Raw genomic sequence first — 12,156 nt, forward strand, 5'->3', positions numbered from 1 at the left:
AAGAGTGTTTCCTGAGTGTGAAGTTAGAGGGTTGTACTAGGAGCTCAGAAGGAAAGGAAGAAGAGATGGTTTATACTTCAGCTGTATTTGTCACTACCTTGTAGTAGAACCGCACAAGCAGTTCTAGACTGTTGATGTCAAACATAGCAGAACTTGGAGTAGTTGAAAGATAAAAATGCTGATTTGAACAGCTTCTATGTGAGGAACAATTGATTAGGCTGAAACTCCTCAGCCTGAGGAAGAGGAGGTGTTAGTAGGGTAGAAATTAATTCATCAAAGCAACAGCAGTAGTGAGAAGGTGGTCAGGGATTGTTTGTTCTGTGGCAGTGCATCAGCTAAGGTCATTAAATAAACTAGAAGAAACCAGGCTGAAAGCAAACAAAAGGAGACACTCTCGATGCAACTGGTAGTGGACAAAGGAATTCACTTCCAAAGGTGGCTGGGGAGGTTAAAAGCTTATTAGGGTTCAAAAGATGACTGGACAAGTTTGTGTAAAGAACTGCATGAAGGATTACTAAGTAGTTAGAAACCACATCTGGCTTAGGAAACACCTTGATCTGAAAATAGCTGGAGGTTAACAGAAATGTGAGGGAAATAGCATAACTGGTTGCCTTACTTCTACTGTCTTCTGGCTGTCAGACCACTCAGGAGACTTGATGCTGGGCTGGATGGCCCAAAATGGCCATTCTTCTGCTTGTACTTGGTGTGGTAGCTCTGCTATGCAGGTTGTTGCAGCAGGCGCACGTGGGTCGCTGCTCCAGAGGTGTGTGCTCCAGTTCTCCTATAATCTTGACTGGGGAACTTGGTCTCATGTTGCCTCTGAAGGCCTGGGTTCAGATCCTCTGTGAAATGCATCTGGATGACGTTTTGTGCTGGAATACCACCTTAGTATGAATGGAAAGGAGAGACCGTGGAGTACTGAAAATCAGCCCTGTTTCCTGCAATAACTGATTTTCCTTTGAGGCCTCTTCTCCGAAGCTTTACAAGACAGACCCTGCACAGCTCTGAAAGGATTGAGGAGTTGTAAAGTCTTATTGTGAAAGAGAATAAATTATATTGAGCAACTCCTACACACACATATACAGGAGAAAAAAATTCACCTCCTCCCATAATATCAGATTGTTGATATTCCCTGCATAGAACTGTAGGGAATAAACAAATGCATTCATTAACATTTACCCAGCAAGGTGAACTGAGGACAGAATATCAGTCCAGATATCCAGGCTTATCTCTGAATTTCCTGGATTTTATGGGTTTAAGTCTGACTCTGAACAGGTCTTAAGGGCATTTTCTTGGTGGATTAGAAGGGTCTGTGTTTGGATAGTCCCATCTATAGTACCTATGGGATCATACAAAGCCCTAGGTTTAACTATTTGTATCTGTTTTAAAATCCTGCTATTCATTTGCCTGAGTCAAACTGCTTTCAAACTGGAATTAGAGTTGGGTACATAGCATGAGGAGAGTACACATCTGGAAAGAGCTCGAAAGACTCGACCAACGTTCCACAGACAATGTTGGAAAGCAAACAATCTTTCTGAAAATGTGGTCTGCAGATAGGTCTTTATATTCTTTTCCCCATTATTTTAACGGGGAGAAGTCCTCTTTAACAGAAAGACATTCAGTACAATAACAGCAGGAAAATGACTCAATGGGAGTAATTTTCCAGGATGTCACTCTGTCTGGGTCAGAACATAACTTCTTCTGGGCCAAGAAACTGTTCCTCATGGGGTGGCTGCAGTGTTGGAAATGCCATCACTTTCATTTGTGTCTTTTGCTGAAATAGCACTGGATTAAGTTGTGAATTTGCTAGAGGTATTTCTCCAGTAGCAATTGCTGGTGAGCGGGTCTGCTGCGTGCTTGCCCAGTTTGCCATAGAAAGTGTCGTGTGGCTCGGTCGGCCAATCCCAGCTCCAAAGATGGTGTGCTTGTTGCAAGCTTGTGCCAAGCCATCTGTAAGATTTGTCAGATAAATGTGACTAGCGAAGTGGCACTCGTGAGCAGATGAAGGGAAATTCCCTAGGGGATTCTTTATTCACTTGTCATTAGCAGGAGAGGCAGTGGGAAAATTAATTGTTTAGCTGTTCAAAACACTGGCAAACATTTGATACCTAATAGTCTTTACGTATGGGGGGAAATGTTGAATGCGTCTTGAGCAGCCCAGACTCTGTGCTGAAGGCAGAGTATCATGTTCTGCACCTCAGACTTACCTGGGTGAAGAAGGATAAGGACATCTGAGTTCCTCAGCTTTGTGTGTTGCCTCAAAACCACCTTCCCTCCCTGAGGTAGCCTTATTCAAAGTGAGCTGAGGCATGGAGCAGCCTGGAGGTGCATTGCTGCCATTTACCTGTTTGTACCCCTGATCTCAAATGGAAAGTAAAATCTTTCCCTGCTGTGAGAAAGTACTGCCCAGTCGCTAAATAAAACCTGCTTGTGGGCTCTTGTGGTAGCAGCTTTGCAGTGAGAATAAACCTTGCTTACTCTAGTCATGAAGCTGACTTAGACGTGATGACTCGCTGAGCAAACATTACTGAGCTCTGCCACTGCTTTGTTTTGTTTTGGTTTTTTGGGTTTTTTTTGTGGTGAGCCACCCTCCATGCTGCTGACGAACAGGTCACCAGTCTCACATGTTCTCCGTAAAACTCCTTTGCTGCAACTCAGTTTGCTGCATCAAAGGGAGTTTTCACTCTTGGAAGGGAACAATCCAAGCTCTCATTACTGCCTTCCCCAGGCAAGATGCTGTAGGCAAAGCCTTTGGTCCTTTTTTACTTTTGTGGTCGTAGAGGGAGGTTTTATGGCATCTCGGTTTATGTGCTGACAGGGGCACGCATGTCACAGAGTTTCCTGCTTCCATTGCTATCAGCTCTATTACTTGTTCAAATTCCACTTGGCTTTAAAGTGGAGCTTGGCAGTTATTGGAAACATCATCCTCTTGAAAGGTACAACATTCTAGTTGCACTGATTGGTGTCTTTTCCTCCCAGGGAGGCTTGGGTGAGGGGACTAAGCTGGAATTTGGGGAATAGTAGAGAGGAGCTTGCAGTATTCCTGGTTCCCCAAACTCCACTCTTGGCTGGTGAGCAGTAAAGGTCTTGTTTCCAGGGAGGTTGACTTAGTGGAGAGCTGGAGAAGAGGATATAGGGAGAGATGTTTTCTACTAATGAATCCCATAAAACCACTCACTCGAAAGGTTTGCTGATGTAGGGCACTGTGAAAGATTCAAATATTATCTCCCACCACTTCTTCACTTAAGTCAAGATGAAAACCAAACCACCCAATCCAGAAAACCATTGTTTCAAACAGAAGGGGTCCCAAATCCACAGTCAGCCGCTTCAATATGTAGACAGGCTTTCAAAAGTTGAACCCCTCTGCAGTTCCACTAAGCTCAAGGGAGATATGAAGCAGTATCTGACTTCAAATGGTAGTATGTGAAATCGTTATCAGTGAATAGGTTGTCAGATGCAGCAGGTTTTGTCAGTGAAAAGGTATTGGTGAATTTGGGTTGAATGCACTGGATAGCTAGAAAAATGAGGATACTCCAACAACAGCGCCAGACCTTGCTTCAGCTTTCATGTAAATAGATGAACTTCTGTTGACTCTAATACAATGTAGCTTGTTCACATGAGATCGGTCTTTTTTTATTCAGGAAAAAGTCACATCACGAGAGGCTTTTGATGTTTTAATGTTCCCTGACATATCGATGGATACATCCAGTGGAGAGGGACAATCTGGGACACTTGGTCTGCATTTGTGCTTTGCTGGAGATTTGCTGTGTAACCTCGAGCAAATCTATTAATCTCGCAGTACCTCAATTCCCCAAATGCAAAATGGAGATAATAAAACATAACTCCCTTAGCAGGGTAAACACATTAAAAAATGCACTTGAAAGCAGTTGGGTACTAGATTAATGGAGACCTATATCTTGTGGGGAAGATTTGTTGTATTATAAATAGTACGTCTTCACAATTATTCCACTTAGTCTGCCTTGAAGCCTTCAAAGACATACCACGCAAATGTTTACTGGCAGCGTGTTTCCCCCCTTTTATTGGCCAACAACATGTTTAGACCAGACTTTGCTGTGGCAAAGTATTTCAGCGCATTGCACATGGCAAATGGCTCCTTTACTGTGAAAGTATTTTTTTTTTCCCAGAGAATACCCCAAATAATGCTGCACTCAGCAAAAGCCTGTGCACCTGGAATAACTGTCTCTGAGCAGATTTTCCTTGCAAAATGTTCAGTATGCTTCCGCCTGGAGCTTTCTACTGAAACAGAGAATGAAGGAGATATGGTGGGTGCCAAGGACAAACTTTTTGAGGGAAAGTTAACTTTGCAGACCATCTGAAAGTACTTGGGTATGTCTCAAGTCAGCTAATCAATGCTGGTGCCAGGCCATTCTGGACAAAAACGCCAGTGTTGCAGAGCACGATTGAATTACCTAGGGCACAACTGAGGGGTCTGAGGGGCTCCCACTACAACATTAGTGCACAGGAGCTATTCAGGCCACTAGACCACCCACTGCTTTAGCGGTGTTACTTAGCTTCCCTGGACTCTGATAATTACTCTTGTCACATTGCTGAGGATAACATAGAAATATTGCAAGCATTTGCCTTGAACGTGGGGTGCTCAGGCTTATGTAAAGGCGGGGGGAAAAGGGCTACAGAGACGCTGAAATGAAGGGTGTGATTCTTATCCCACTTGTGCTTGGTTTATGCTGGTTTTGCCCCTGCTGCACTAAGTCCTTCCTAACATTGATGTAATGTGTTCAGAAGCAGGCCTGTGTGTGCTTGTGAAATAGCTTTGCTTGCCTAAAAGCAGTGTGTGTGAGGGTATTTTGATGAAAGCAGCAGCCTAGAATTGACATTTGCTTCAGCTTAGTGAATATTTTTTTCCCCCCAAGTACATTGAAAAGCCGGTGTGATATGAAGAAGAGCGCAATCTTTGTTTCTGTGATTGAGGCATCAAATAGAGAATTGCATTTGCTCAGGTGCCTTTCCCATGGGGATGTTCCTCAAGAACTGATGATGGCAGAGGTGTGCTGTCAGACCGTCTGTTGCTGGCTGCTGGAGATGGGGAGCTAGACTTGCTAGTATGTGAGACCTTTCAGGCTCCTGCTTCCAGGAATGGGGGGGAGGAGGGGGGTAGGATAATAAAAAGGTGGTAACTCTGGCGACAGAGATAATCCTGTATCTGTTTGTGCTGCACAGCTCAGGAGGTCTCGTACAGCCGGCTAAGGAGGGCTGGGCACCAGGATTGTTTGCATTTAACCTCTGCCCGGCAGCACAGGAACTATTGAATTGAGGATCTTCTTGGTGTCTGCTTTTTTGATTGCAGTGTAATTCTTGTATTGAAAGGCACTGTGCAAGAACAGCAGAGGCACAAGAATACGAAAAACCCTAAGAAGAATACCCTGACATGCAGATTAGCTGGAGGAGAGGTGGCCTTCCAGACAGGGCTTCCACGTCAAGCATTCACACCTGATTCTAACAGAAACCACAGTGATGTTTATTTTAATCTCTGGCAAACATTTATGCATTGGGTAAGAAAGAAAAGCTGATCTCATACTTGGGAGGAGTTTGGGAAGAGCGAGCACGTGCTACTTGGCTGTGTTTCAGGCAGTGCTTGGCCAGTTGCTCCAGTAGACAATGCTGGTCATGGTGGGAGTGCTCCTGGCCTCTCACAGGGTGTGTGTGCGGCAGTGAGTACAGCTCTGAGCCTCCCTGCAGCCTGCATGGGCTGTGTTGGGAGAACCTGTAAGAGGGCTGAGGTTTGGTTGTATCTTACACCCAAGTGGGATGTTATCACTGAGAAGGTAGCATTAACTTGTGGATATCCGTGTGTGCTGCTGGGATGGCACTTCTGTTATAGAGTTTATTAATGTTTATTCCACAGCAAAACCAAAGCAGCCTACCAATTGTTCTCAAATAAAGGAAAGAGGAATATTTACACCGTTTCCACAGTCCACTGTTGAGGGCCCCATGGAGAGAGATTAGGTAGGAGTAGATGCCCCAACCCTGGGGATTTATCTCCCAGTGGTGGTAAGCTGGAGGTCAATTTTTGTTTGTATTGCATGACTGCTACTGTTGCTGCTATATGCCCTAGCAAAATGCACTTCTTTTTCCTGTATGTCTCGGGTATCCTACCACATCTTGGTGCCTACAGTCTACAGGCTAATAAAATCTCTGTTTTACTGAAAAATATCACATATTACTCTAGATATTCCTTTTGATGATATTGTGCCTGTACCTTCTATCACGGTTCAGATTACCTCCATTAGTATTGCGCTTTCTCCAAATTACTTACAAACATATGCTGGTTTTAACTGTGTTTGGGACGTGAAATTACATAATGCAGGGTCATTGTCATTTATTCTTTCTATCTTGTGATCATGTGTTAGCTAGACTAGCAGACAACAAAGAAAAAAGTAGTAGTGCCAATCTACTATGTGTACGTATGTATAGCACCTAACGCAGTTGGGAGTGTGTATTACCAATACTGCTATGGTGTGAAGGGACCTTATTGCTCTAGGCACTACACAGGCAGACAACAAAATACGGTGCCTTCCCAAAAAACTAATGAACAAAATGTAGCTAAAGACCAATTGATCTTTGCAGCAGAGCCCTGTGGGGAACCAGTGTATCAAAGCTGTGTGCATAAAATGATGAGACATACAGTAATGGCAGATGTTTATCCTATTGACGTTATGAAAGGGTCTGTGCTACAGCTGTGCAGAGGTTTGAGGAAGGCTGTATTTTAGATTATTTGGGAAGAACCTGCAAGTGCTACTTAGCATGAATAAGAGGACCTAGAACAATCAAGTTAAGGTCTAGCTAAAGGCCAATGGCTTGGACAGAAAGGATGGCCCAAAATGACTGTTAAGAGACACAGTAAGGATCACTTCAGAGAAAGTTAACGGGTATTTCCACCCATGCTGAGCTTCCTTACCTATAAAGACTAGCCAGCCAGGGGCTGAGATGTGTGCTTGGCACCTGAGAGAGGCTGCTGGGGGCGTTAACTTGCTAGACCTGGGTGTACATATTGTGCCGTGACCCTGCAGCAAGCAGAGGCAGTGAAGGCCCAGACCATCCTCCTTCCAAGAAACTGGAACTGGGGAAGAGGTGGGGTAGAAGGTGCAGTGGAAGTGATTAAAGAGGGCCAGTGTCATGGGGACTGTGGGTGGACAAGGCTTCCAGAAGAGAAATGCAGATCTGTTGTGTGGCTGTTGACTTCTCAGAGCTGAGGATGGGAAGCCTGAAGGTCATGTTTCCCTAGGAAAGGTGCTGCAAGACTCCGACTTCTGTCTTTCAGAGCGGCAGAGTGAAGGAGGGGGTACAAGGTGATGAAACCACACTGTATCCTTGCCTGTTTTTTTGAGCGGAAAGAAAACAGTAGCGTGGGAAGAAATGCATAGAGGCGAGGTTGAAGGAGTGTCAAAAACTCACAGAAAAGATCTGAAATAATGGAAAGTAAGGTTCATTTTCCTTGGAGGAGCAAAGATCTAGAGGAAATGGCAAAGGAAGAGAGCAAGTAGGGGGACAAAAATTAAGATCTCAGTCACAGCAATGTGGACAGGAGGTCTTTGGAGAACTTGTGGTGGAATTGGCCAGCGCCTAAGGAAAGGAGTGCAGTGGAGGTGTCACCAGGGCAAAGAGACTGAGTTAGAGCAGGAGACATAGCTGTGACTAAATTAAAATAAATATATAGTATTTTGGTTTTTTTCCTCTCCCAGATTTTATACAGTTTTTGTAGGAGCTGTAAAGTAGCTGTAAAGACATTGAAATTACTGCCGTTTCCCACCAATAGGTAAGGAAACAGTTCAATATATTTGGTGATGATTCTAACTATTTGCTTCATCGCAAAATTTGGGGAAGGATTGTAAAACCTCAACCTGCATTTCTCATTTTATCACGAATATATGAATTTCTTCGTAGGAGAGCTTAACACTTAAATAGGCACAGAAAGCAGGGAATGGAGAATAAAAATGCAGGTTGAATAGATTCAATATGAATCAAGTGGATTCAGATGTGAAATCTGCAAATGCAATCTACTGCAGTGTAAATCAGATTTATTTCAAGTTCCCAAGTTTGAACTGCACCTGAGAAAGCTTAGTGTAAATAGAAATATGCATCTGTACAAAGCTTCTTGCCAGAGTTTAAAGATTAATTTTAGGTTAAATTAGTGCAGCTTTTAGCTATAAACAAAAGATGTGTGTTAGAACGGAAGCTGAACTCAGATGTCTGGACTTCAAATACAGCATGTATACCACCAGCCCACTGCTATGATACGAAAATCAGTGCAACCGTGGCAGATGCAGAGCACAGTGACATAGGATAATGTTAACTTTTTGATCTTTGTTATGCAATATCCTACTGTAAGGAATGGAGATGGGAGGAGGCAAGAGAAGACTCTCTTCAGCCCCTGTAGTTCAGAAGGTTAGTGGGGAAGTATTTATATTGTAGTACTTCAGGGAACTGAGCTTTCAATACCTTGCAGATTGTTGGTGTATAAATGGTTGACTTTCCTGGTCATTCTTTCCTTTCCTTTCTTCATGGTGTGGAAAACCACGACGGGAAACATCACCTGCATCTGTGAATTGCTGCTTTTTCTCCCCTGTGGGTTGTGGGAGGCTCAGATCTTTCCACTGCAAAGTCAAGAGCTGATAATCCTCTGCAGGATCATCAGAGCTGCTCAAGTGCCAGAGTTTGGCTGCTCCCTCAGTTCCCATGAGCGCAGGTGCCCATTCTTCTTGCTTTAGGGGACACTCTATTTGCACAGCCTTAATCAGCAGCATGTTATGGTTTTGGCCAGAGCAATTTATGGTGGTGACACAGTATATTTATTTTTAATGTGGAATTGGCCTGTGCCTGATCGAACAATGTACAAATAAAAGATAGGGGAAATTAAAACTGGTTTGGCTTGCTGGCCAGCATAGACAAGAATAAAAAAAGAACAGCTGAACAATTCCAGCAGGTAATTCTCAGACTTTGGTGGGTGCTTCATTAAACTTCCACATGTCAGAGGGAGGAAAGCGCAACACTATTCCTAGTAGTATTTTGTGCATTTTGGAATTTACAATTTTGACTTGGAAGCATTAACTCTCATACAAGATGTTCTTCTTTGACATTTTGGTTTTATGAATATTAAAATCTTTATCATCTGGTCAACAACTCCTGGTATTCATTTTGGAAAAAGCTGATATTTTCATATTGTTCTGTAGATGGGGATTACAGAGTGACTGCATTGTGGAAGAGTGTACAGCAAGAGCACAAACAAATAGTAATCGGACATAATCCTCTGTTACAATCAATCTTATTCAAAACTTTGGGTGAAATAAAAGGACCACTTTCACAGGTCTGACTCTGTTGAAGAGACTCCAAGAAAGAATAAGCTCTTGCTATGTAGGCAGATTACTTTCACTATCTACCTCGGCAAAAGATTTCATTTAATGACAGGATTATTATTAAATCATGTATTTGGTTGCTGGGAGTTACCCAAGACTTGAAATTCAATAGATAATGGTCTTTATGTCCCCGATAAAGTATTTAAATTCACATGTATTGTCTGAAATAAATGGGACAAGCAAAGGGAATCTCTAGCAAATGTTTTAAAGACCTTGTCCACTATACATTTGAAAACAAGTGAAAAAAGAAACATTTCCCAGTGCTTGGCTGAGTGCAAATGACACCAGGCTTGTTAAAGGGTTTAACTGCAGCATAACAAATAGTCCAACTGTTCCATCTCTGCTGGGGTGGAAAAGAACTTCTTGGGTCCTAAAAGTGATTGTGGACAGTACCCACAGACTACTCTAGGGATCCTGAACTTGGTCTGTTCTCTCAAGTAACAAGTGATAGGATGAGAGGAAATGGCCTCAAGTTGTGCCAGGGGTGTTTCAGGTTGGATACGAAAAATTTCTTCACTGAAGGAGTTGTCAAGCATTGGAACAGGCTACCCAGGGAAGTGGTAAAGTCCCCATCCCTGGAGGTATTTAAAACGCAGTTAGATGTGGTGCCGAAGGACATGGTTTAGTGGCAACCTGGCAGTGCAGGGTGAACGGCTGAACTCGATGATCTTGAAGGACTCTTCCAACCAAAACGATTCTGTGATTCTGTGTTTGAGGCACAAATCTGGAATGAATAAATAAAATATAATTTTCACATTTTTAATACTTATTTTTCTGTTTCAAAGTTACCTAATAATAGAGCAATGTTGTTGGAGTATTGAAACCACCCTCTCCTCTCCCTGATGGAGGGGGGTGGGGGGGGAAAGATGATGCAAGGATATTAATCATATTAGTTGTAGCAGAGGGCAGCTATCTTCTCCAATACTGTTCCACGACATAAATAATTTTTCTGGGTGTCTTCAGAGAGGATTAAAAAGTCTACTGTTAAGAGTAAGGAAGATACGGATATTTTGATTTTGTCTTTTCTGCTATTGCTCCCTCCCAAGGTAAAAATAATAGCAGGAAATTTATCTCTGTTATGTCTTCTGTCCAAGTCAGTTTGGGTCTCTGCTTCAGACTGTTCAGTGTTTGATAATTCTCGTTTAAGTTAAAGCTCCGGCTAGCTTCTGACTGCAATAGCTATCCAGGCATAAAATATACAGCCTCCATGCAAGTACTGCTTAATTGGTAAGTAATTCATGGTATTGGCCTTCAGCTGTGATTGCAAATCAAACTGATAACATGAAAAATCACTACAGCGAACAATGAGCCATCGTTATCTTTTAAAAACTTAGAATCTTGCAAGCAGTTTCTCTTGCTAGAGGCAGCGGGGAGAAAGGTCTCTGGCCAAGCTAAATCCATTGCAGAATTCAAAGGAATTCTCGGGGAAAATGATGAGATGTTTTGTTTTTCCAGGCATTGCTATAATGGATTTTGTCTCAGAATAGAAAATGAAGGTCATACTGAGAAAAAGAAAATATTTCTTTTATGTGGTCAAAAGTGGAAGCCTTCCAAATTTGGGAAAAATACAGTAATAAATCTGCAGCCACCTAGAATTATGTGATGTTACAAGTGAAGATGGCTCCAAACTTTGTTCCTGCAGCAGGAAAAAAACTCGGTTCATCCACCTCAAATCCACCACTGCCTGAGACTATCTCCACTGGCTGCTTGTACCAGTGCTCTGAGACAGAGCCAGCCTGCCTGAGGAGGAATAAAACTCGGTTCCTCCACCTCAAATCCACCACTGCCTGAGCTTATCTCCACTGGCTGCTTGTACCAGTGCTCTGAGACAGAGCCAGCCTGCCTGAGGCCCTGCCTTCTAGGTCATGTCTGCTCACAGCAGATGTTTTGGTACAGTTACACTACGTTTTTACAAATGAGTATTGCCCATGCTGTAATTAATGTGACAGTCAAATTGAGAGGTCCTGCAGGACAGGGTGGCACCTAGCTATGGCAGGCAGCCACATCAGTTGACTTTGAGAGGGGAACTGACATTAAAATTGTCCTGGTTTCTCACCTTTGATGCTCTCCAGAAACTATTCAGGTGCCTCATCTGACTCATGGTTAAGCAGAGGCTGCTTCTCTTGGCAAGGTTCCCCTCCTTGGTGCCATGCTTAGGCCTTGGAGAGCACCTTTCATCTCTGGCAGCTTCTCCTTTACATTTCTCTCATATGTGCTTAATACTGTCAATTCATCGCATTTTTTTTCCCTCTTGCTTGGGGATTTTCTGCCCGTTTTCTCTGTGTTGCCAAGTGGTTCTGTGTTGTAGCTCGTTATCTGCCAGTGTGTTGGTGTTGCATATGGTAAAAAAGTGTAGCTGGCAATGTAGTATCACCTCCGCAAAAGGAAAAAAAAATGTGAAACCCTACTGAATTCAGCCCTGAAGCTACTCCAACAGGGACTGTCCGGGGCAGGTACCCTAAGGGTATGATCAGCAGTAGGGATGCTGTGCATCTGGGAAGCCGGATGCGTGGGGCTGAGTGTCCTGCAAACTTCTGGCTCTGCATTGAATGTTATGCTTTGCTACCAAGGATTTTAAATATTGAGGTTAAATGTTGTCACTGGAAACTCTCTGGGAAATGAGGGACTCCAGAGGAAGCAAAACAGGTAACGAGGGTGGAAAGCAAACTCTGCTCCTGAGGTGGCTTGAGAGGGAAGGGGGGATGATTGCTTGCTGCTTAGAAGAAAACAAGGTCCCTGAAACAGAGGTTGTTTTCCTCCACAA

Source organism: Buceros rhinoceros, unplaced genomic scaffold (assembly GCF_000710305.1).
Source record: "Buceros rhinoceros silvestris isolate BGI_N320 unplaced genomic scaffold, ASM71030v1 scaffold36542, whole genome shotgun sequence".
In the NCBI taxonomy this organism is placed as follows: domain Eukaryota; kingdom Metazoa; phylum Chordata; class Aves; order Bucerotiformes; family Bucerotidae; genus Buceros; species Buceros rhinoceros.